Consider the following 24,299-nt stretch of genomic DNA (forward strand, 5'->3'; position numbering starts at 1 on the left):
TATTTCTTCCATCTTCAATCTGTACTCGTCTTGTTTTCTCTTCAATTCGTCCCAATGTTGTTGATGATCTACTCCGTTTTCGCATTTCCAATTTTTTTTTAATCAACAGAATATACTATTTTTCTGTCACGTGTGATGATCACATGTTTTTTATTGACGTGTTGTATATACCTTTCTTCTGTTTTCCCGTTACACAAATGAAAAGTGAATTTTATATTACCTCTTTTGAAATCCTTTGGAAGTGAGAACGCATATGACCTACCAGATTCTACAACGGCCTTCATTTCATCAGCCCCTAAGTTTTCTTTTTCGAAAAATTTTACAGGGCCTATTGCAACACCTGCCGACTTCATTTGTGCCGCTGGTTTTGTACTACCAATTGTTACTTCCACTTTTACTGTGCTTCCGTTTGATACAACACATATTTTACTAACTCCACTGCCCATCTGAAAGCAATGGTTAATCTAAAACTAAATATTTGCTACTTCAATAAACCAATATTAAAGAACAATAACTTACAGTAAAATAAGAATAGTCCTTGTCACAAGTAAAAAACAAACTAATGACCTTGAAAATGTACAAATTAATCTCATTTATCCTTTTAGTTAAAGTGTTTGTATTCTGTATTAATATTTTTGTATGCGGTTAAAAAATTATAATATTCTTTTTAAATTGTAATATGTGATACTTGACTCTATCCTCCGAACACCTCACCTGTACAAGTAAATATATTTCAGAGATCGAATACCTTCCAATTCTAAATCGTGAAAAAAAAATATATAGACCTTAATAATTTCAGAAATGGACGTAGGAGCAATGGGGCTTGTAACAGTGGTATTATCATTAGTCTTCAATAAAACTATTATTTCTGAAATTTAATTTAGGTTACAGACCACCAATTCAACCAATGAGCATTTGGAACGTACGCAAAAATAGTCCTACGCAGAAATTACCCCTGTTCCTCATAGTGCTGTGAAAAAAGTTCTCATCTTATTTGACAAATTTAAACAGTTTCTGAAAGGAAAAACATTTCTGTACATTTTATAGGTGCATTTTGCTTCTTGTGATGTGAAGCCTAATCTCCATAATGATTTTTAAATATACCCCTATCTTGTGAAAACACTGGGATTTCCCATGCTATTTATAGACCCTTCACTTTCGGTGACCAGTACTGCACTGCAAGTCTGCTAACCCCACATGCCATTCTGAGGATTGTGAGCTGACATATGTAGAATCATGCTGATATATAGTCCTCTGCAGGTTAAAGTTAAGGTAAAGTCCAGAATAGCCATTGAATATTGTGAAATTAGCATAGAAGCCTATGGGAAGTGGAATTAGTGGTTTTTAGCCTTTAGTGCACTACTTGATTAACCAAATTATACTTGTTAAGCTCAAGGTTTGCATTCCTTTTTCATTTTTTTCAATTTACTTTTTCTTATAAATACAATACATTAGCTTTCTATTTTATATCTATTTTACATATTTTTTTCAAGTATCATAAAGTCAAAACAAATAAAAAAATATGTTGCTCCAAATTGATTTAAGAAAGAGTAATTGGCCAAATTAGAGTGGAAGGGAAAGTAATATACATTCCAAAACCTGGAGTCAGCACTCTATCGATAACGTCGTGACAATCGCCGCATGGTACGTTCATATAATCATTCTAAGTTTCTTATGGTATTATAGAGATTGTCAGTGTTAACCATTGGCTTTATGAGGAGAGTAAATGCTCTGAAAACTTCTATTAACAATGACCTTGTCTGAATGTTAAGTATACTTACTAAACCGATTCAAGAGTACATGATGTAAGTCAATGAGAATGTTTAATTCCATATTAACAGCTTTTGTGTAAGAATCCTAACGAGACATTGACTTAACAGAAAATAAGATGTATTTAATACCTTCTCTTATTGATCAGTTCATAACTTTTGAAATAAAATGTACAATAATGAAGTGTGCACTGATAGTTATGTTCTGTTATATTTTTTCCCTTGTGTTATGTATTAGTTTTGCAATTTTTAGAAAGTACTGTTGTCAGTATTATTAAGTCAAATTAATATCACAAACTAGATTAACTTTCCCACAGTATCATGCAATTATAAACACAGGTGCATATATGTGTGGCACTGACCACCAGTAGTTTTTGTTTATTTACTATCTAACTGTTAGATTAAAGATAAGTAATTTTATAGCTGTTACAAACCAGTTAAGCTGACACTACATGTTTACATCATATGAAATGTTATTACACGATTAAGGTATGGTTATAGGATGGGAGAATATTGTGGGAGGGGTTAGTAGTTTTCAGAATGAAAATAAGATCAGAGAGAGAGAGAGAGAGAGAGAGAGAGAGAGAGAGAGAGAGAGAGAGAGAGAGAGAGAGAGAGAACAAGCTTTAACATCAGAGCAATTGACATCTATAGTGTATTAGAACATCAAAATTAATCTAATAATAAGTGAACTTTATTTTTGGACTTAGTATTGTTGCGGCAAAAAGGGGTGACGGACAAATGACAAAACCTATCATACAATACAAAAACCTCTCGCAAAGTAAATTACATTAACCTACATTACTTTACACTGGAAGAATATAACAGTTGAATAACCATTAATAAAAGCTTTATGGTACATTCAAACATTCAAACGATATTCATACATATATCGTAAATAAAATAATATCTAAGAGTGCGCAATGGTTTAATCAAATACGTCAAAATTACGTGAAAATAGGAAAACAAGATGATATACAACGGTACAAAGTTTGTGCGGCGTACGAAACAAAACAGATTACATTCACAAACGGAAGAAAATGAATACAAAACATCACACAAAAGCTAAAACACTAACAAAAAGAACTCCCACAGAACACCGGGTTGAAATCAGGTGCACAGGGACGGTGAGCAAGCCTTGTTGTACTAGCACCTCTCGTCATATTGCGTATGAGTATGATCCGGTAATAATTTAATACCAGTCTATGTATGGCTCCTTTGCTAGTAAAAAAAACGAAGTTGATCCTTAAATATCCATTTAACTTTAGGATGTGGCCAATATCCGCCAAAAGAAAATAAAAAGCTTAATGCCCCTTTCAAACTTTTGTAGACAGCTAATACGCACACATAACAAAATGAAAGACTCAACGCTCTCCTACACTTCAGTATATAGCTAATTTTTGCGTAAAAGATCAAAGTTGCAATGACAAAAAGGAGGAATGGGTATTCGAAGAAGGAACTTCGTTGAAGCCGCACTGAAAATGAAACAACATCTTTTCAAGCAGAGAGCAACTATCTAGTCATTTTATGCAAACACACATACATCATCAGTCAACATATAGCAAACAGTAGCAAATGTAAAATATGATTAAAATGAAAGAGCTGCACTATAAATGGTCAACAATGTAAAAGCAATAAGCAGAGCTGGCTTGCAAGCAGAACAATGACATGACCTGCCGTTCAATGAGTTTAGAAGATTCTTAAATTGAGTAAAAGATTATTCTCTACGAAAGTGGTCTGACAGGTCATTCTAGGTATTTGCAACAAAATGTTTAAAGGAGTTTAACCCATACCTTGATGTTCTGACCATGGGCAGTTTTGCTGTGCTCTGATATCTGAAATTATATTTATTTTCCTTTATTTCAATTAAGTCATTTAGATATACTGGGCTCTGTCAATTTAGTATCTGAAAAGTTTCAACTGCAATATTTCTAATTCTTCGTACTTTCAATGATGGCATTTTTGATTTTAACAAAAGCCATTCATATGTGCTAGTATAGTCGTTATAGATGAATTTTAAGGGCTCTTTCTTGATTTTTTTCCCATTTTATTAGTATTAGCCTCACTACAGAAGTGCCAAGTGACAGGAATATAATTTAAGTTGGATGAAATAAAAGAGTGTTAAATTGTTAACCTTCCCAGTTTATTTAAGTGTTTTCCTTTTTTAAAACATTTAACTGTTTTGTGGCCTTTTTGCAAATGTTGGCTATATGAGTATCAAATTTGAACTGGTAATCTATTGTTACTCCCAAAAGTTTTACTTAATCTTCACATTTTATAGTATTATCACCAAGATCGAGAGAATGTTTTTATCATAAGTTTTTCGGCCAATGGCAAGTGCCTGAAATTTATCAGGGTTTGTTTTCATCTGATACACTGCAAACCAATCTAACATATTTCAACTCTCTAACGCCAATTTTGTTTTGACTTCATCGAGGTTGTATCCAGCATAAGAAAGAGTATAGGCATCTCTATAACATCATCTAGTTATAGAGAGAAGAATCCTGAATAAAAAAATATTATTTAGGAAAATATTTAATAATACCGGGCCTAGAATTGACCCTTGTGGCACCCCTTTATAAATTTTCTCCCATTTACTAAATGGGGATCCTAGTTTGACACACTGCTTTTTGTTTGACAGATGATCTCGGAGAAGATTAAGAGCTTCATCTGATACACCATATGATTTTATTTTATCTAGCAGAATACTATGTGTGAGGCAGTCAAATGCTTTGCTTAAATCCATCATAAATTGCGGCTATAAATTTATTATCATCCAATGTTTTTCCTGTCTTCAAATATTTTCAATAGTGCAGTTTGACAACCAAAGCCAACCCTAAAAGCTGAAAGATAGGGATGAAAAATATTGTAAAAAATTCAGTCAATTGTACATATATGGCCTTTTAAAAAATCGAAAATATAGGGAAGAATATTTCATGCCTGTAATAAGACTTTTCTAGGACATTATTTTTCTTATAGCATGGCACAACTTTCTACAAGTATGGTGAACAGGAAACGACAAGTTTAGACCGTGCTGTTTGCTCGACAGATTTGTAATTTGAGGGTTTCCTTAGATGGATAAGTTTTGAAATTTAATTGGTGGTAAATTGACGATATTTCGTGGTTTAATATTGGATTATGCATTTTAATTTTATGGTAAGTGTTTCTAGTTTCCTAAAAAGAAAAATTATTTTCCTCCGAAGTCGCATATAGAAGTGATCCCGTTAAACTGAAAGTTTTATTTGGAGACACAACACACGTACATTAACAAAAAATGGTCAAAGGTTGTAATGGAGGACGTACATGTACTGTCCTATATAGGTACCTGTAAACGACAATAAATGATTACCTTTCTCTAGGAATTTTTCAATTCAAACAAGGATACAAAGTCTTGTAATCAAAACTACTATGCAGTTTAAAGATCTTTAAATTAAACAAATCTTTGAACCTCATATATTTTAGCATTTAAGATTTCAATCAAGTTGGAAATTCAAGGATAAAGAGATGTAGAGTATGTCTTTCTTTTTTAAAAATGTACCTTGAATATAAATTTATCTTTTCTACTCTCCAAAACAAAAACGTTACTAGTGAACCCATATTCCAAGAGTACCTCCGTTATGATGAATTATGAATTATGATGCGCTTAAGCAGTGTTTTATACCTGTCTGCCTTCAATAATGTATGTGCATTTCTTTCAGTTTTTCCTTCAATATTGCTTCGCAAATATGTATAAGATTACAATACAAGTTACTCTTATGTTTTGCAAACCAATAAATAATAAGAAATCACACTTCATATTTGTAGTTTTTATTAAGAGATGTTGACATGTACCAGCACTTGAGATTCATAAACTTTGTTTCATGCTAAAATAGGGTCCCAGCACAAAATAGTCCATTTTGCCTTTGCTTTCTTCTCGCTACATCTAGTGAAACTTTAAAAGGGATAACCACTGAAAAGAAATCAAGGAAAAAAATAACAACAGTGTCTTTGATAAAATAATAAATGCAATGTTACAATGTAAATGCATGGAAATATACATGCACGTGTATTTTAACCACATGATATGGAAGAACAGAAACCTTCCCTTGATGAGAAATATTCTTACATGTAGATATGATTGTGTGCAAAACCAGACAAAAAAGTCACCCGGTCAATATTGGTTGATTGAAATTTTGCAAACAGTATTTCTGCATTATTATAATTTCTGTCCTACATTGTAAAATATTAAAACAATAAATATATACTATATTTTAGTGTTCTGAAATGTTATTCTTGAAATATATCTATCAACTGTATTAATGAAAAAGCACTTCTTTCTCTAAAATAATTCAAAATTTATCTTAAATAAAATGAAACAAACTTTACAAAAATGTATTACAATGTACTTCATGAGCACATCTTTGTTTCAATAACTGTTAATAACAGGTAACATAAGTAAGAGTAACTTTCACCTGGCTGACAGGTGGTCATTGTTAAAACAACATCCCCTCATAACCAGGAAGATCATTAAAGTGGTTTGAGGTGGTAAGTTTAAAGTCATTTCATGTCCTAGACAAAAATCTTCAAAATATCTGGATCCATCCCTGTATGTTGATTTATTTATGAGCAATTAGTGTCACACTGTAAAGTAACTAACAAATTTGATACATGTATTATTATATTACAAATATCATAATTTCATGTATGAAATCTTTAATTAATACTGTACTGCATATGCCAGTAACCATAGTTAGAGTACATGCACATGTATTTTTGTAGTTTTCAGTATAAATTTCCTGTTCACCGACATGCAAATGTAAACTGCAAATTTTACTAAGAAATATGACAACAGTTCTACACTAGCAATGTTTACAAAAGATCTATCATCAGTTTTGAAAATATTTTAAATCAATGTGTATATTGGAAGTATATGAACAAACTTATGTTTACCTTCACTAATCAATACATTGTACATATATGAATGTCCCTGAAAATCAGCTCTTAAGAAAGGTCTACTTTTGCATGCCTTGATATCCATCACATTTTCATCCACTTTCATGGACATAGAATTTCTAATCTAATGAATTGTGTCTTCCGTGTGTCATTAAAATCATGTATCTAACTTTAAAATCTGCATTCTAAATAAATGTATCTGGTATATCTTGACAATGCACTAAAAAAAGAACCATATTGATAATCAGTTATGACTTATATATGTATATGGATATAAAACACATGTACATTCCATACTGAATATTACATGCCAAAATCTGTATCAAATGCTGTATCAACATAAGACTCCTATGTCAACCCACTTAGGGCAATTGTTCCCCGGTTACTATAGGTCTATGGTTAATTCCGCATCAGATACAGATTTTGGCATGTCACGTTCATTAAATCACATATGTTCTTTATAATTCAAGTGTGCTATGTGTAGGGTGTGATAAAAGGTGTGCAATATAGGTCTAGGGGTGTGAATAAGGTATGCGATGTAGGTCTAGAGATGTGATATAGGGTATGTAATATAGGTCTAGGGGTGTGAAAGAGTAATCAAGGGAACCAAGGTTATAGCGGTAATCAAAAGAATCCAGGGACAAAGACCAGACATGGAAAACAGACATACACAACAAAGAACATAAAGTAACTAAAATTAAACATACACAGTAACAAAAGTAAATGAGTAACTCGGACTCCAGGGTATGATATAGGGTATATAGGGTATATATAGGATGTACATGTATTTTCAATGTGAATAAAAAATATGAACAGCTTGAAAACTCTTAGCATGTGTAAAAACACAAAAATACCTGTAATTAGAACACTTTCAAACCTTCAGGACACATCTGGCAGGGGCGGATCCACACACTTTGAAAATGAGGAGTGACAGCTCGGGTTCCTCAGAAAAAGGGGGTGTTAGGACATTATTTGCCATTTTTTAAAAATTTACACATGAAAATTACAAATTTCCCCATAAAAATGGCAAGCCCCTGTACCCTAACTGTAATCATAAACATTAAAACTATACTTACATTTTTTTGTACATCACAAAAAGCGTACACTGCACCTGCAAAAATCGGTTATTTTTTAGAAGCTCCCGGCATTCTCAATAACAGGGTAAGATCAAGGATTTGTATAGTCATGATAGTAGTCTATATTTAACTCCTTGACAAGATTGACAAAATTTTATAACTTTCAAATCTAAAAGACCTATCTTGTAATCGTAGACATTAACAATATACTAACAACTCAAAGAGTGTACATTGCAGGTCCAAAAATACGTCATTAAAAACTACTGACATTTTCTTGTGAATGCTTGACCGGGTTGCTCGAATAATCAAAAACCTCGGTGTTAACCGTAAAACAGATTGAAAATCCGAAAACCTCAATAAAACACGTCTTTGTGTGTTATAATTGCTCACCGTGTTATTTAAATACACTTGTAAATAAGTTTTTTATTAGTATTTCAACACTTTCTAGCTACGTTACGAAAGTCTGTAATAATCAATATTCTTAAATATTAAAGAGTAATCAAGGGAACCAAGGTTATAGCGGTAATCAAAGGAATGTAATCCAGGGACAAAGACCAGACATGGAAAACAGACATACACAACAAAGAACATAAAGTAACTAAAATCATACATACAAAAACATAGAACATGTACATTGCAACAACTGGCAAGTATTCTTTTCAGGCATACAAGTGGTAAATTTCTGTATTTTCCTTATGTTATATCTATTTAATATTGTCTTTAACTTAAGTAATAGAACTTTCATATTTATTATCTTGGTAGCATTTAAATGAAGCTGTACTTGTTCATGCATGTATACATGACATATACACACATATATATTTATAATAACTGCTATTAACTATTTTAACTAAATATACATACATGTGAATACTATTGTCATTAATACAGTCATTATTACTATATACTGCAGTTGTTATTTTACAGGGAAAGTACAGATAATTGTGTTTAAACAGCTTATGTCGGATTGAATCAACATGTGTTTATACCTAGATCAACAGAAGGAACATATTTATCAAATATGTGAAGAAGTCAACAACTGTATAAAACAAAAACAAAAATGTTTAAAAAACGAAATGAATTTAACATTTATTTATCACACTGTTACTACTATAATTCCGGCTATGATTCTGGTGAAGTTACTATTATTCAGAGTTGTATCAAGCTTGAATGTTGTGATAATACTTGTCTAAATTGTTAAGGGTTCTACCTCTACGGTCGTATCGAACTGCAACCAAGAAGCTTGTTGAATTAGAATTGGTTACTGTTAGGTTGCATTATAACTGCAAATGCAAATTTCTACAAAAAAGATGAAATTTAAATAAATTTTGATTGTGGGTTAATAATATTTGTACATGTACATAGATGGATTTAATAATTTTGATGAGAAAGAGGTGTGAGATGCATGCTTTCAGCTTTACATGTACACCAGATTAGGTTGAAATTTTATAACAGGGTAAATGTTTGTATTGATTTGGGGACTTTGAGGAATGTCGCGTAGTTCTCTGAACATCGGGATGTTTTCTCGGTCCGCATCTTGCACACTGTGCACGTGTGTAGTGTAATTGCCTTTTCTAATAAAGAAAAATCCGGCATATTTTTAAATTTCGTAACCATAGAATTCGAGACAGTATGATTGTAACACAAACAGAAGAAATTCGGGGCTGAAAGCGTGAGAAAGGAATCAAAAGTGAACCGAATTCAAATGACGAAATGCATGGAATAACGACGTGGATACAAAACCTAATCATAAACTCACAGACTAAGTGTTGGTTAACTGCCAATTCAACAGATTTCAACAGAATCACGATAAAACAGATTTTTAAGTAGTCTGCATATTTTGACGGAGACAAAAAAATAAATAAAATCAATGTTCAAAACTATCACGGACACCACAAAAGCAAGAATTTATCAAACTTTCTGATTTTCACGAATATAACTCCTAGTAAATAGAGTGAAAAGTGTACTATAATAATATTTGAGTAAATATCACTGATAGATGTATAATTGTATTAAATCACTTTTGATATTAAATCACGAGATTATACAGGTAAACTTAGGTAAATGCATGTCCTGATTCACATAAGACTGTTTTCTACGATTATTGCAGCTAAAAAAATTAAAATTTGACATGTTGGTAGATACACATTTGACCGAATTGTGTATATTTTCCTGATTTTTTTTGTGATCAAACACAAAGTATGATCCAATTTTGATTAAACGTATCCCACTCAAAATCATTTCAATTAAAGATCGAGGTTTTATCTTAATATTATTTGATACAGTTTTTGTTGATAATTCAATGTTTATATGGAAGAGTGAATTTTATAATGAATATACAGATAATTTTATTTTCAGAATTTCCATGATTTAAGATGAGATTTATTAATAAAATGTTATTTAAAAATCCTAATTTGACTTGATCTTTTTAATTATTGAACAATCAAAACTCATTCAGAAATAAAATCAGTCAGTTACCTTGTGTTTATATTTTTATATTTAAATTAAGTATATGACCTAAGTTCATGAATATGACCCAGGATTGTAACCTTATTTGGAATTTCAGTAGTATTGATTATTTGGATTATTGAATATTTAAATGGTAGAAAGTCACATGCACTTTTGGACGGAAATCCTTTTGTTCTTGTTGTCACTCTCTATACATTTAAAATCTCAGATGGTAGACTTTTTTGTAACTCAGTAAAAACTATTGGAATATCTTGGAATATTAATTTTGATGGAAGTTTGATTGTCTACCTTCTTCTACTTTAAAAGGTGTTTATTAGTAATAATTGTTAATTGTCCCAAAAATAACATTTTGAGTGATTTGAGCTGAATGAATGGATGACTGACTTATAAACTTATAAAACAATAAAATAATATAAGAATAAAGTTAAATAAAATGATAAATGAGATAATATAAATCAGTAATAAATATGAAGTCTAAATGATCAAAATATTATTATTTTGATAAAACATAAATTTTATTAATTTGATTTAGTAAGTGTTTTATTTGTGTTATGCGTTACATGTAATTGTGCGTATTTTGAAGCACAATAGTTATTATTGTAATCTTGTATTCAGATGTAACCATGACACTGCTGAAGTTATTGCACAGAGTATTGCAATGAGTTGATTAACTGGGAAACTGACCTTTGCACCTAAGTGTGAGGTAAGGAAGTGTTACATTTTTAAGAAATTTGCTTAACTAATATTATTTTCTTGCTTGGCTATATTTGGCTTTCAGTCAGTAACTATTAAGCATTATTTTTAACTGATTTTTGTTGTTTATTTGGACATTTCATGCTTAATTAATTTTTGCATGTTACTGTGTTTAAAACATATTTAGATGTGGAATATTGTACATGAGATTCATGCGCAACAGACAAATACATTTTTCTAAGAAAATGTATTATATGAGAACTATCAAATTGCCTATAGAAGGTGTAATGTTATTATACAATAACTATATTATTTTAATTAATTGACTGATAGAATTACCTATGCTATCAGGATTATCTTTCTTTACCCAAGTCTTATGAATTTATGTATTGTTATTGCAGGTTTTTTTTTGTTTATCCATATAACTGCAATAAATATTGGAACCTAACGATTTGATGTGGTTTATTTCTCCCTGGAGAACTGGCCGGACATCAATGGCGCCCCAGGTGAATGTTACAGTAAATGGACTTATTCCCGGGATCAACACATTAATTTAACTGACCTTTGCACCTAACGATTTGATGTGGTTTATTTCTCCCTGGAGAACTAGACGGACAACATGTACTAATAATATACCTAACTTAAATTGAAAGTTATTGTCTTAAGGTAACTTTTAAGGTTAGTAGCAACGGCAATAAACAACAGGATTCACTTTCCCGTCCTCAACTAAACGAGAGCACGAGTCCTTTGTTCTCGTCGATGTAGGTATCTGTCTGTTGTCCTTGTATCCTATTCAATTTTTCATTTCATCATCATTTCATGTTCTTCACCTGGATATAGCTGATATATTGTTGCTCGGGCGTTAAACCCCAACAATCAATCAATCAACCATTATATACTACTTGTGCGTGCAAAACATGCCAAAATGAGCGTTTAAGGTTCGTGCTTCATTCAGTATCACCGGCTCATTTAGAATGAATATGATGATAACTAATTTTGTTTATAGGTTGGCACCAGACGCCATTACATAACAGTATAATTTATTATTTCAGGTCTCATCGTTCATGTTCTTTATCTAAGGATTATTGATAAAATAGTGCTCAGAAACCTAGCCGGTGGCTAGGCGCTCTGCCCACAGAGCAACTGGGATGTGTGCCCCAGGTGGTGGAATGGGGTACTCCTGGCGTGTTGCATGCTGGGGTTGTCAGGCTATAATACGGAAAACCTGACCGCAAACCATAGTGGTGCACCGTGTTGGGAAAGATGCAACGTTCCTCGCACGTTAAAGAACCCTGCTGTGGTATTCGATAGGAGTAGGAACCTTTGCGCTCCGCCACAGGAGGCTAAATTGCCCGACCTTACCCATCCCCCTTTTTCCAGTGGCAATCAAAATTTGTCGACTCTATTATCCTTGTGACCCATCCTTTTTTTTTCATTACATGTTCATTTTATCATTCATTTCATGTTCATTGTCTGAATATAGCTGAAATATTGCTGCTCGGACGTTAAACCCCAACAAACAAACAAATTGATAAAATGATAATGAGAATGTAAACTGACAAGTTTATATTGTGCATCTACACAAAATCTTTGAAAGTACATTTCTTATTTCCCTTGATAGTTTCTCAAGAATCACTTTTCTAAAAAAAACATATATAACCTTACCTATTCAAGTTATACAATTCTGAATAACTGTTTACAAAGGTTGTTTTATAAACGCCGTGGATACAATATCTCGTAATTGATAGCATTTAATATAATTATTGATGCATTATATTTATTAGCTATTTAAATCATATTTTGTTAAATTATAGGTTATGTCTTAACATAACGAGGATGGCGATTCTTAAACTACTTGATTTTTAATCTGACATTATTTGGATATACATACACGGGTAAAGCTTTCTATTTCGTCGTGAATTAGTTCAATTTAAGTTCAAAATTATACAATTTTTAATTCTTTTTGACTTTATTACTGTTTACTCTTTAATTTAATTTAATCTATTGCTCTTCATTTGTGCATTTTATGCCATCTTTAGGTACCAGTATCGTATTGCATATCCCTGAGCGGGTGTACGTCAAAACATGGATGCTATAAAAATATAGTGCATTTTCTTTTTGCCTCTCTACAAACTAATGTTTTGTCAAAAGATATGAACAATGACTTATAAAATAGAGCAAACATCACACTGGAAGATGAAGAACTTTTTTAAGAGAAAATCAAACATAATATCATAAAAATGTTCCGCTGAAAAGGTTGGTTTGGTGAGTGCAAAACGAAAGTGAAAGTAGGGAAAATGGCTATTTAGAGTTCAAGACTACGTTTCTGTCCGATCTTCGTGGACTCACCCTATTTTCTTTGCGGGAAATTATGTTTTCACATGTCCTTAGAAATGCTACATAAGTGAAAGTTTTATTGAATCAATTTACATATTTTTTAAAAAAATCCTAAAAATATGCACTTCACTATAGAAGTCTATGGGGAAATTAATACGATACTGAGACCTGGTAAACCAGTTTTTCAAGTAAAGTTTGATATTCAGCAAGTGGTCTTCACCAGCTGAAAAAGTAGTACCCCATTGCAGGTCACACTTTTAAGATGAATTAGTCAAATTTTGAACCTGATTTTTTATGGTAGCTCTGTTTTTTATTTGCATTTATGGTTAATCTTTACCAAATTTGGAAATGGATTTTGTTTTCATGAATTTCTAGGATATCAGTTCAATAAAATTATTATCTTTACTATTTATGATGAGCATATCTATATTCAGGTAACCTAAAGCAAGTAATACTCCTGCATAAAGGATAGTTTTCAAGTTACAACACATTTTAAGTATGTGGTTAAGACTTGAAAATAGTCATTTTCCATACATTGCCTCTTATATATGAAAAAATGAATATTTTTTTTAATTTTTTGTTTTTCTTTCAAATAAATAGCTAAAACGAGTTCCATATAACTGTGTGGTTGATTTAAACACAGAAATGTCACAAAAGTCAACAGCCAATTTTTAGTGGACTTTTTTAAGTGGTTCAAAAGGACAGATTCTAATGCAGCAAGAAAAATAATGGTGTTTTTTCATATAAAAACTGATTTTTTTCAAAAAGTATCTAAAGCAGACAATTGTTATTATAATATTTACACCAGTAAACTATTTTTCTTGCATCATAACTATCTGTTTTAAAGAAAAAATCCTTTTCCTATTATATTGAGGTCCATTTGTATCTGCCTGGGGTACCAAAATGGCTTAAAATTTGTATTTTCTGCATATGAAAAGCTATATTTTTTTAAAACTATGATGTTGGTATAATTTTTTTCTGGATTTATTATAATCGAAATGACCATATCTATAGTTTAAAACAGTTGGTTGTACCGGTACATATACTTACTTTAAACAAGAGGCTCCCTTGAGTTACAGACAAAAAAGGAGGTTCGGATATTAATATTTCCATATATGGAACTCACAAGTGGGGATTGAATAATGATTTGGAACTCATAGTACAGCTCATGTATCTACCATGTCAGAATAAACCACAAATTTGCTTAGTTTGACTAATGCAGCAGCTTCTTATCAAAAGTAATATTTTCTGGCTAACATTGAGATACTAGTCTTATGCCTGGAATAGGGTACCTATATAAAAATTGTAATAGAAAACTCATGTTTGCAGCAGGGCAATGATATTCTGAATTTTCAGTATGAAAATGAATACTCTAGCAGACAAACAACAACTTTTATGATTATATTGAAATGTTTGTTAGTAATAGGTACCAGTATCGTATTGCATATCCCTGAGCGGGTGTACGTCAAAACATGGATGCTATAAAAATATAGTGCATTTTCTTTTTGCCTCTCTACAAACTAATGTTTTGTCAAAAGATATGAACAATGACTTATAAAATAGAGCAAACATCACACTGGAAGATGAAGAACTTTTTTAAGAGAAAATCTAACATAATATCATAAAAATGTTCCACTGAAAAGGTTGGTTTGGTGAGTGCAAAACGAAAGTGAAAGTAGGGAAAATGACTACTTTTCTGTCCGATCTTCGTAGACTCACCGTATTTTCTTTGCGGAAATTATTTTTTCACATGTCCTTAGAAATGCTACATAAGTGAAAGTTTTATTGAATCAATATACATATTTTTTTTAAAAATCCTAAAAATATGCACTTCACTATAGAAGTCTATGGGAAAATTAATACGATACTGAGAGCTTTAGAATCACAGAATTACTTTTACAAGTGGGTGCACATCACTGCGAATGCCTTAACGTAAGGAGGTTGGATAAGCATTTTTATTTTTATATCAAGTACTGAGTTATTGTAAGCGTAATCTATTCCTCTAAATATATAAATCAATTAAAAAATAGAAAACCGAAAGTTCAATTTCTTGTTATCCAAATTTATTTTGATCATTAGGGTGTAGTATTCATTGCAGCAGAAAAAGTAAACAAATTAAAATTTAAATACAAATTGTAATTTGAATTAACATTAGTTAAAAGCATGAATTAATTAGATTCGACAAAGGTGATGTTAACTGCTGTTAAACTGACCTTTGAAAGATCAGCAGTTTATATTTAAGTTAACTTTTAGTCAAAAATTGTGTCATGTTGCATCGAACAAGTTAACCCATGGTTTTTTTGTCATACAAAACTATTTGTTATATTCTTGCATTCGTTCCCTCTTCATTACTAAAGCAAATTCTTTCTACCAGAAATGATGATTGTGATCTACCCTCTATGTACTGGATTCCTAAACTCCACAGGAATCCATACAAATAACGTTTTATGACTGGATCTGCATAATGTATCACTAAATTTCTTTCAAAAGTTTCACCTTCTATACTCACACCTGTCAAAAAGGGTCTCCAGTCTTGCCACAACACTTGTTACTCCCGTAGTGGTATTAATTCAATTATTAATTGAATGTGGATCCTGAAAAATCCGAAAGAACTTTTGGAGACCCTCAATTCAAGATTATTATCAAAATATGATAGCATTAAAGCCTATGATTTTACAATCCCGACTCAAAAACATTATACATCGTTGTTTCTCCAAACAAAAGATTGTACACCTAGATATAATTATATAGATCTTGGTAGAGATTCCTCATATTTTGTTTAAAATAATTCCAAATCATCTTCCAAATACACAGAAGAAAATTTTTTTTCATATGCTGGAATGTTTGATCGACAGCATATTTGTCCGGTGTGGTGGACGCATTTTTCAACAACTGGTCTGCATTCCAATGGGAACAAATTGTGCTCCTCTACTTGCTGACCTATCCCTACACTCTTCTGAGGCTGAGCTGATCTGATCCGATAGAAAGAACATCGTTTAGCTAGATCCTTTAATCTCAATTTCTGCTATATAGATGACGTACTATCAATAACCAATCCTAGTTTCGGGGACTTGATACATTGCAACTACCCCAAAGAACTTGAGTTAAATGATACTACATACACTGTGAAGTCAGACATATCTTTACCTACACTTAGAGATCGATGGTAAAGGAAAACTATTGACCAAACATGATGAATTTTCAGTCAGAGTTGTCAACTTTCCTTTCATCTGTGGCAACATCCCTTCGGCACCTGCGTATGGAATTTTCATATCACAACTCAAACGTTATGCCAGAGCTTGCTGTTCCTCAGAGACCTTTTGTATCGCATTAGACTTTTTACAGTTAGGCTTGTGGACAGGGTTACGTTGCTAAAAGATTGAAGTCATCACTACAGACGTTTTGTGGTCGCCATCATAACTCGTGGATCGTTACGGTGTATCCATTTGCACTATGAAAACTGATGTGTTCATCGTGTCAAAGTTTTCCTTTCCTCTTTTGTCTATCCCAGACTTAACTTTTTATGGACAACTTGGCGGGAATTTCTAGAAAAGCAGAGGACGCTTACCATACCGGTGCACCAGGTCCATGCTCCCAGTTTTTAGCGGAGTCCAAGTAGTTTATCTGCTTTTGTTTGTTTGTGTGTATTATTTTAGTTACTGAATGTTCTTTGTTGTTTATGTCTGTTTCCCATGTTTGATCTTTGTCCCTGGATTGCTTTTGATTTTTGCTAGAACCTTATTACTCTTTGAACATGTTTGGTCTGTTGAAACGATACAAATGTATCAGTGTGCATTTAGATAGGTAACGACCGGCTTTCTTCATGTAAGTTAATAGATCAACTGGTTAGTCTTTCAGGTGATATCAGAATCAAAGAAAAAGTGAACATTAAACGTTATTGCATCTTTCGTTGACATGACATTTATCGATAGATTGATACTCACAGATTTTGTTATCGAAGATATTAGCAATAGTAGTGCTTTTATGATGTCGATTCAGAATACTTAGTCCTGAGGGTACTTTAAAAAAGGATTAATGAATAGAATTTTTTATCGTTACGTAATTTCTTTGTTGTTACACATTAGTCATAGTAAGAACAAAACAAGGCGCATAAAAATCTGGTCCTGCGAATTAGACTTGAACCATGTGAAATAACTAACTGTACGGTATTAAATTAATAGCGCTATCCGTCATAAATGACAGGATTTAGTAAATATAGCAAATAATAACAATGGACAAAACAGTGTATAGCAGGGTAGCACTCTATATTTGATTCTATAATAGCATTGGGCTGAAATGTAAAATGAAAAAAAAAAAAAAATAACATAATGATAATAAAATGATTATTTGACATTATTTCAATTTATTTATTAATTTCTGAAAACAAGATCACGTTAAGTTTTACTCGAGTATAAAGGCTACACATTTACAATATACCAAAAAACCGTAGAATGAAGCATTAAAGTATAAAAGAGTACACGAATACCGTCATTGATTTCATATGGTATTATATAGAAATTGACATTTTCTCGCTGTTTGAAAAGAAATAATGATCCTTTCACATTTTTATATCTAGTTGCCAAGAAAGTAAAAAAAAAATCAGATGCGTTTCTTGTCTGTGCAAGTGTTCGAACAACCCAAGACAGTAAGTTCTGCTTAAAGATGTACACGACACAGGTCGAAAGGACTAACGAGTATTGACTGTAACTATTTTTTCCCTGTAAAGGATAAGAATATATTTGATTACAACGAAATGTCTTGTTTGTGTATTTTTATTATTATTTTCTTTATTTTTTTTTTAAATTGTGTTTTTGGTTCATTATTTTATGGTTTATTGTTTTTCTGTAGTTTTTCATAATAATAATGTAATACTCCCGTCATAAGACAGACATGGGGGTTCATATAATCAGCGTTCAGGGAATTACAATTTCGTTTTGAGTTTTGAGCTTTCTTAAGGGCATATCAAAATTAAAATTATTAGTGATTATAGATGGTAATCAAGATCAAAAACTCCATACTAATTACATACTAAATACCAAAGTTGACAAAACTTTTCTGTTTGTTCTATTCTGAATGTAAAGTGTTTTATGTGTACTTGTGTAGATGTTGACAATGTCTGACAGCAACGAAAAAGTAAATATCAAGACAAAGGTGTCTTAAGATAAAGATGCTTGGCGTTCATTGCCGCTTATGGAAAATGAAGACGTAATCTCTAGTAAAGACAGTTTACAAATGATTGCAAACGACAAGTTATTGGCTTCCACATTTGCGTTCCCAGATATAGCGTTTGTGTTCATCGATAATAAAGATTGTTGTGAAAGGTTGTATGTTAACATCTGTCTAGTATTTCGATTGTATTTGAAGCAATGTTTTCATTAAGGGTAGAAGACTTAAAAGACAAGTTGCCTGAGGAAATCAGTCTCCAAGAGAGAAAAATGAGCACGTTTATGCACTTCCTGCGATTGGCCCTGCCTGGGTACCTTGTTGAAATAGAAGGTAATGTTTTGCATCTTAAACGATCGATTTAAAATAGAAATGTTGGTCTTAATTTAATACAGAATTTTTATGATTCAGCAAAAAAAGACTATTCAATAATATTGCAAATCGTTTCAATTCCACTGTTAACTGTCGAGGGGGGGATTGTTTTGTCTATAGTGAATAGTACCAATAACTATATGCCTATTTTTATAGTTCGTTGATTATGATGTTCCCCTACTCCTATCTTTTCAGTGACAGATTATATAAACGTTATACGTAACTGAACATATCGTAAACAAATACACTTGCCTTCGTTCCGACAAGGATATAACCGATTAAATGCGTGTAGTGGTATATTTGCATTATTTTATTTATTTTCGACATTATATAGCCAAAACATCAGTATGTTTATATACAGTGGCCCCTATTTGCTCTGAATATTAAATTTGACAACCATGTCACGATATCCGTTAGATATGGATATTTGCAACTTATATATCACGGAATATCGGAAAAATACAGAAGCATCCAAACAGAAAGACCATTCAGAAACACTAAAGAACATATACATCCCAAATATTTAGAAAGAATAATCAAGGGAACCAATGTTATAGCGGTAATCAAAAGAATATAATCCAGGGACAAAGACCAGACATGGAAAACAGACACACACAACAAAGAACATAAAGTAACTAAAATCATACATACAAAGTAACAAAAGTAAATGAGCAACTCGGACTCCACTAAAAACTGGGAGCATGGACCAGGTGCACCGGTAGGGTAAGCGTCCTCTGCTTTTCTAGAAACACCCGCCGAGTTGCTCATAAAAAGTCAGGTCCAGGGTAGACAAACGAGGAAGGGTAAACTATGACCCGTTGAATAAATCAGTTTTCATGAGGCTGATGGATACATCATAACGATCCACGAGTTCATGATGACCACCATAAAACTTCTGTAGTGATGACTTCAATCTTGTAGCAACATAACCCTGTTCCAGAAGCCTATTTGTTAGAGTTCTAGCGCGATACAAAAAGTCTGCGTAGTTTCGGCAAGCTCTGGCATAACGTATGAGTTGTGATATGAACACTCCATACGCAGGTGCCGAAGGGATGTTGCCACAGATGAAAGGAAAGTTGACAATTATGAATGAAAAGTCGTCATGTTTGTCGTGAAGTTTGGTCAATAGTTTTCCTTTACTATCGATTTCTAAGTGTAGGTCAAGATATGAGGCTGACTTCACAGTGTCTGTAGTATTCTTTATCTCAAGTTCTTTGGGGTAGATGCGATGTATCAAATCCCCGAAATTAGGATTGTTTAAAGAAAGTACGTCATCTATATAGCGGAAACTGAAATTGAAGGATCTAGCCAAACGATATTCTTTCTTTCTGATCAAATCAGCTATAAAGTCAGCCTCATAAGAGTGAAGAAATAGGTCAGCAAGTAAAGGAGCACAATTTGTTCCCATTGGAATGCCGACGGTTTGTTGAAAAACACGTCCACCACACTGGACAAATATGTTGTTGATTAAAAATTCCAGCATTTTGTAAACATCTTCCTCTATATATTTGGAAGATGATTTGGAATTAATTCTTACAAAGTATGAGGAATCTCTACCAAGAACTATATATTTGTATCTAGGTGTACCATCTTTTTTGGAAAAACAACGATGTATAATGTTTTTGAGTCGGGATTTTAACTGAGTATGGGGAATAGAAGTATACAGTGTTGAAAAATCATAGGTTTTAATGCTATTATATTCAGATAATAGTCTTGAACTGATTGTCTCCAAAAGATCTTTCGAATTTTTCAGGATCCACATTAAATTAATACCACTACGGGAGTAACAAGTGTTGTGGTAGGACTGCAGACCCTCTTTGACAGTTGTGAGTATAGAAGTTAAAAGTTTTGAAAGAGGTTTGGTGGTACATTTTGCAGATCCAGCTATGAAACCTTGTTTGTATGGATTCTTGTGAAGTTTAGGAATCCAGTACATAGACGGTAAATCACAATCATCGTCCTTGGTAGAGAGACCAAAAGAGGATAGCACAGATTTATGGTTTTCCACAATTTCTTCTTTGGAGAGAGTTTTAGCAGTATAGGTCTTATCACTGCTATTATTTCCAACGTCTACCTCTGATAATAAACATTGGATATAAAACGTTTTGCAGACAAAAACAATGTTATTTTGGGCTAACAGGAAACATAATAAAAATTAAAAAAAAACAAGGCACGAGGCAAAAAAGTAAAACACATGCATTATAACTAAAGTCAGTGAGTGGCATATTGCTTGCACTCATGAAAGTATGTCATGCTTATTTCGTCGTATTGCAAATTACAATTTCCGGTAAGTGTCGAGTTTTGTTTTTGTCAATTCAGTAACACATGGAATCTCTTATCGAGTTTCGTTTTTGTCAATTCAGTAACACATGGAATCTTTTACGTGATATAGAAATATTACTTCTTGTTTGACAGTCAAGTTGTGATGACGACCATAAAATTTCAATAGTGTTTATATAAAAAAAGACTTACTGCTTGCATATTAGTTGCCATGGCAGTTATTTTTCGTTTCCAAAATTTGTATGATATTTGTAATTATTTGTTTTGGTTTGAAGTTTCGTTAACCGATGTTTTAATGTACATTTTAATATCAAATTCATTTCATCACATACAATTTAGATTTTATATATGTTTACAAACATATTTTATACATTTTTTTTTTAGAATTTAAAGCTTTTTAACGGAGTAACATTTAGAAATCAATGGAAAAAAACACCACAAAAATGGCTTTATTAAATAACTAAAACTAGTTTCTTGTCATTTTAGTTTTTATCATCTTTAATTACCAATATAATATTACCAATTAACATATACTTAGTCGTTTAGTTGGATTTGTTACATGTCCATGAAGCTTACTTTGTACTCATATATACCTTAAAATATTGATTAAAGTATATCACCATCATTTTATTTATCTGGCTAAATACATTGTCCTTACATTTTAACAGATAATGCTGCTCATGAAGTTCTCTCGCTTGTCTTGTTGAAGTGTACAATACTTTAAAGAACGGACTAATTTCGAGTATTATAGAAGCCGAGGTATATGGTCTGGAGACTCATCTGGATGCTTGTATCGATATTGCATCGAGAACAAAATCTGAAAGTTTTGTAAATGAACAAAATTATGATAAAGTAGAATAGAAACGCAATTTAGAATTGCAGAACAACGACTAAAGTATATTGAAAATTTCTATGAAGAGAGCATTTGTTATAGGAGTCACACAATAATTTTTGATAATCCAGACACACATATATATAAACCATTATATGCCGGAAATAACGAGGAAAAATTCCATTTCTGAATGGCTATCAATACCCTTCATCAGCAAGAAGATGCAGAGAATTTCTAGATAAACTGAAAGAACTCTTTGGTGTTTACATGAAATAAAGAAATTTGAATCACATAGACATCAGAAAGAAAAAAAGAAAACAAACAGCGTTTAAATGAATATCAAGCTTACATTAAATTTCAGCTTCCTCGGAGTAACATTTGTTAATAAATGCTATTTTGTAATGGTAGATTTGATAATAATTCCGGGACAAAACCAGACATAGAAAACAGGCTGACACGACAAAGAACATGAAGTAACTAAAATAATACATACAAAGTAACTTCTTAGAAATTTTTCATTCTAGTGAGAATATGTTATGCAGTGTAAATTATTCAGTTGCAACCTATACTCAGAGCGGTATCAAACTGGAATGCTTTTTTCATACTTAACTGTTAATGTTGCCATACTTGTACGAGCCGATCAAGATTTATTGTAAGTGTGCTTACAGTAAAATACTAAGTTCAAACTATCCATTTTTTTTTAATTTACACATTGATTTTTGTTACTTTGTATGTATTATTTTTGTTATTTTACGTTCTTTGTTGTGTTTTTTCCATGTCTGTACATATGATAATGATTAATCCGCAATTCAACATAAAGATAAAACATCGATTTTATTAAATAAGTTTTAGACATGTAAAGATAAAACGATTGTGTAGTTCAATATAATTTGGAGGAGCTTTTTCCGTATCACAACTCTTCTAACAAATAGACTTGTTGCTTCAAAATTAAAGTACCACTACTTCAGTGTTTGGTCGTCATCATGAACTCGTGGGTCGTTACGGTGTATGCCATGAGAACTGATTTGTTCAAAGTTTTTATTTCCTCTGTCGTTTACCCCTTTATTGACTTAATTTGTACAAGCAGCTCAGCGGGTGCTTCTAGGAATGCAGATAGATGCTTATCCTACCGCTGCACCTGGTCAGCGTTTAAGTGAGGTCTGAGTTGCTCATTTGCTTTGTATGTATTATTTTTGGTTAATTTATGTTCTTTTGTTGTGTGTGTGTGTTCTATGTCTGTTCTTCGTCCATGGTTTACATTCTTTTGATTTCCGCTATTATTGTGATGTACTGCCCATTAACAATCCTTTTTTTGTTCAATGGTTACCTTCAATACATCCAACAGAGGTCAAGATAAAGGAGACTACAACATCTTTTATGTACCTACATCTCGAATTTGACAATAGTGATCGTCACAGTACTAAGATTTTTTGATAAAGGAGGCGACTTTGGATTAAAAATTTTAATTTTTTCTCTCCTGTGCAGCAATATACCTTCATCTCCTGCATATGGCTTCAGAATTGATTCGCTACGCTAGAGCAAGTGCTTATTACTATGATTTCCTTGAACGCCATAAATATCCGCGTACAAAAATCCTGAATCAGGGTATGAGGAAATGCGTCTTAACAGGTCTCTTTCTAAAGGCTTTTCAGATATAAGACCTGGGTTGAAAAATACTCAGTTTCTTCTAAATCAATGAGTAATGAGTGCTTTTTAGGAATTCATTCTTGGTGCTGATATTACAACTGATTTACCGATTAAGACCGTATAATATTGCTATTTAATCACCACCGGTATAATCAAAAATTAATTAAAAAGGTTTGACGCGCTGTAAACATGAATTTGAATCACCATTTCATTTAAAATGCCTGTACCAAATCAGATGCCAGCTACTCCGATGAGGTAATATTTCTTTTGTTTGATTTATTTTGGACTTAATTATGGATTGGATAAATGTTATTTTTGTTGCTCTTATTTGTAACTTACAAATAAAAAAAAATAAATAATTGTTACGGGACAATGCAGTAACAAAAAAGTCCAATCATATGCCATGAACGTGGAGAACAATAATTGTGTCGTCAAATTGAAATTAGAAAGGGCGACGAGCATCACTTTAGATATTTTCCCCAAAACTTGTGATGTGATGATTTATATTAATATTTGTAAGCTGTAAGGAAAGAACATATACTTTCATACAAGAACTTAAGATCGCTTTTTATATCATATTTATATAGCCTAGCTGACAAACTGGTCTAGGGCGCTGGACATACCGCAGGGGATGTTGTCATAGATTTGACAGAGGTATGAGGTCAAGTCCCGTTGAGGGAATTATAATAGTATAGTTTTAACATCGTTGGGAATTTTCAGACCCTACTA

At 32.2% G+C, this 24,299-nt stretch overlaps 2 long non-coding RNA genes across 11 annotated transcripts; one reads left to right on the plus strand and one right to left on the minus strand.

Annotated features, from left to right (window-relative positions):
• Positions 1 to 331: 331 nt before the first annotated feature.
• Positions 332 to 12,676, minus strand: LOC148603602 (uncharacterized). 3 transcript variants are annotated; one of them, XR_015916564.1, is made up of 6 exons: positions 12,605 to 12,676; positions 8,988 to 9,076; positions 7,778 to 7,812; positions 6,699 to 6,921; positions 3,563 to 5,718; positions 332 to 446 (listed from the first exon to the last, which is right to left on the minus strand). It is a non-coding gene; the product is annotated as an uncharacterized LOC148603602 (long non-coding RNA). The 3 variants fall into 3 exon arrangements; XR_015916563.1 differs by having other exon boundaries at positions 3,563 to 6,921; XR_015916565.1 differs by lacking the exons at positions 6,699 to 6,921; positions 7,778 to 7,812 and having other exon boundaries at positions 3,563 to 3,604.
• Positions 11,368 to 22,890, plus strand: LOC148603603 (uncharacterized). 8 transcript variants are annotated; one of them, XR_015916559.1, is made up of 4 exons: positions 12,840 to 12,978; positions 15,157 to 15,208; positions 18,641 to 18,772; positions 21,760 to 22,890. It is a non-coding gene; the product is annotated as an uncharacterized LOC148603603 (long non-coding RNA). The 8 variants fall into 8 exon arrangements; XR_015916561.1 differs by lacking the exons at positions 12,840 to 12,978; positions 15,157 to 15,208 and adding an exon at positions 11,368 to 11,617 and having other exon boundaries at positions 18,657 to 18,772; XR_015916562.1 differs by lacking the exons at positions 12,840 to 12,978; positions 15,157 to 15,208 and adding an exon at positions 11,368 to 11,605 and having other exon boundaries at positions 18,657 to 18,772.
• The last annotated feature ends 1,409 nt before the right edge of the window (positions 22,891 to 24,299 follow it).

This window comes from Perna viridis, chromosome 11, assembly GCF_037379345.1.
Source record: "Perna viridis isolate PV_CMFRI_1.1 ecotype Kerala chromosome 11, ASM3737934v1, whole genome shotgun sequence".
NCBI classification, from domain to species: domain Eukaryota; kingdom Metazoa; phylum Mollusca; class Bivalvia; order Mytilida; family Mytilidae; genus Perna; species Perna viridis.